This window comes from Bos indicus, chromosome 27, assembly GCF_029378745.1.
Source record: "Bos indicus isolate NIAB-ARS_2022 breed Sahiwal x Tharparkar chromosome 27, NIAB-ARS_B.indTharparkar_mat_pri_1.0, whole genome shotgun sequence".
NCBI lineage: Eukaryota > Metazoa > Chordata > Mammalia > Artiodactyla > Bovidae > Bos > Bos indicus.
The window spans coordinates 9,988,795-9,990,942 of NC_091786.1; the positions used below are offsets into that span (position 1 = coordinate 9,988,795).

Consider the following 2,148-nt stretch of genomic DNA (forward strand, 5'->3'; position numbering starts at 1 on the left):
TTATTTTACAAGAAATTTTAATAAGAAAAAATAATACTACATTTTGGTTACATAGTACTAACACAAATACCTCAAAATTATAAATCAATGCACCTCAAATTAGAAAGGAGTGTATTTTTCATTAATAATAAAAAATGTCAGGTTCTTTGTTTCTCTTTTTAGGGATACTGTGCTTGCTTTATCCTTGTTGGCCCCACATCCCCAAAGAAGGTCACTATTGAAGCCTGATGACACAGACAGTGGAGAAGGGGCCGATGGTGGTACAGGGATGTGGAGGGTGAAGGAGGTGGTCTTGACACTGTGTTTAAGGAGCAGGCACACTGCTCTTATTTATACTGTGTGTTTATGGGGATCTGGCCATAACAATGGTCACAAAACCCTGTCTAAGCTTCCCCTTGAGTCTATTTAGCAGTGAGAAAATTCTTCTATGGCCACTTCCCTGAAAAGAGAGATCTTTCAACTCACAGAATACTGAGGAAGCTAGTAGGGAGAGAGTGGGAGCTGCCTGAACTGTAGTCAATCCCAGATTGCAACCAACCTGAGGAGATCAGGAGCAGATATCAAAAGCTCATGCAACGCTGGCCTGGAATTTTCTTGAGTAAATTTCTAGAAAAATTGGGCTGCTGTTGGAATGTGGAATGATTGGTTCTAAGTAGTAAATGAGGAGGAGGGGCTGCCTCCAGGTACAACTGAGAAGTCTGGGATAAAAAATACACTCCTTTTGTGCTACAGGGGAGTGAGGGATCATAACAACTTTGATGATCAGCACTTATAAGTATATGAATACAAATGTAGACTCTAAGAGTAGACAGATGAGACAAGAGGGCTCATCATCTTTGCTGTCCTAAGATTTATCCAGTAGTCATGTACAAATGTGAGAGCTGGACCATAAAGAAGGCTGAGCACTGAAGAATTCATGCTTTCTAATCATGGTGCTGGAGAAGACTCTTGAGAGTTCCTTGGACTGCAAAGCGATCAAACAGGTAAATCATAAATGAAATAAATCTTGAATATTCATTATAAGGACTAGTAATGAAGTTGAAGCTCTGATATTTTGGCCATCTGGTGCAAACAGCAGACTCATAGCTTTGGGAAAGACTGAAAGCAAAAGGAGATGCAGGCAGCAGAGGATAAGATGGTTAGATAGCATCATTGGTTCAACAGATATGAATTTTAGCAAACTCAGGAAGATACTGAAGGACAGGGAAGCCTGGAGTGCTATAGTCTATGGGGTCACAAAGTGTTGGACATAACTTAACAACTGAACAACAACACTAATATATATGCATTAATAGATGATATTTGTTTTTCTATTTCTAGCTTCACTCTGTGTAACAGGCTCGAGTTTCATCCATCTCACTAGAACTGAATTAAATGTGTTTCTTTTATGATTGAGTAATATTCCATTGCATGTATATGTGTATGTATATATATATATATATATATATATATATATATATATATACCATGACTTCTTTATCCATTCCTCTGTCTATGGATATCTAGGTTGTTTCCATGTCCTTGTTATTGTAAATAGCACTGCAATGAACATTGGGGTACATATGTCAAAAATGGGGAATGTTTCACAGATTTGTGTTATTCTTATGCAGGGGCCATGCTAATCCTTTTTGTATCATTCCAATTTTAGCATATGTGCTGGCAAACTGAGCATCCTCTGATATATTTTTAAATAGCATTTCCTCAGCCAGGTTTTTTCTATGCTGTATTTAACCATCAGTTCTTGATGCTTTTGAACTGTGGTGTTGGAGAAGACTCTTGAGAGTCCCTTGGACAGCAAGAAGATCCAACCAGCCCATCCCAAAGGAAATAAGTCCTGAATATTCATTGGAAGGACTGATGCTGAAACGCCAATACTTTGGCCACTTGATGTAAAGAGCTGACTCACTAGAAAAGACCCTGATGATGGGAAAGATTGACAGCAGGAGGAGAAGGGGACGACAGAGGATGAGATGGTTGGATGGCATCACTGACTCAATGGACATGAGTTTGAGTGAACTCCGGGGACTGGTGATGGACAGGGAGGCCAGGTGTACTGCAGTCCATGGGGTCGCAGAGTTGGACACAACTGAGCATCTGAACTGTCTAACTGTCCTTAGCCAAACGTAAAGTTTATTTCTTTTCTAAAAT

The 2,148-nt window shown here is 39.5% G+C and overlaps 1 non-coding gene across 1 annotated transcript; it reads right to left on the reverse strand.

The window, feature by feature from the left end:
* Nucleotides 1-1,567: 1,567 nt before the first annotated feature.
* Nucleotides 1,568-1,672, reverse strand: LOC139180250 (U6 spliceosomal RNA). Its single transcript, XR_011564585.1, has one exon. It is a non-coding gene; the product is annotated as a U6 spliceosomal RNA (small nuclear RNA).
* Between the last annotated feature and the right edge of the window lie 476 nt (nt 1,673-2,148).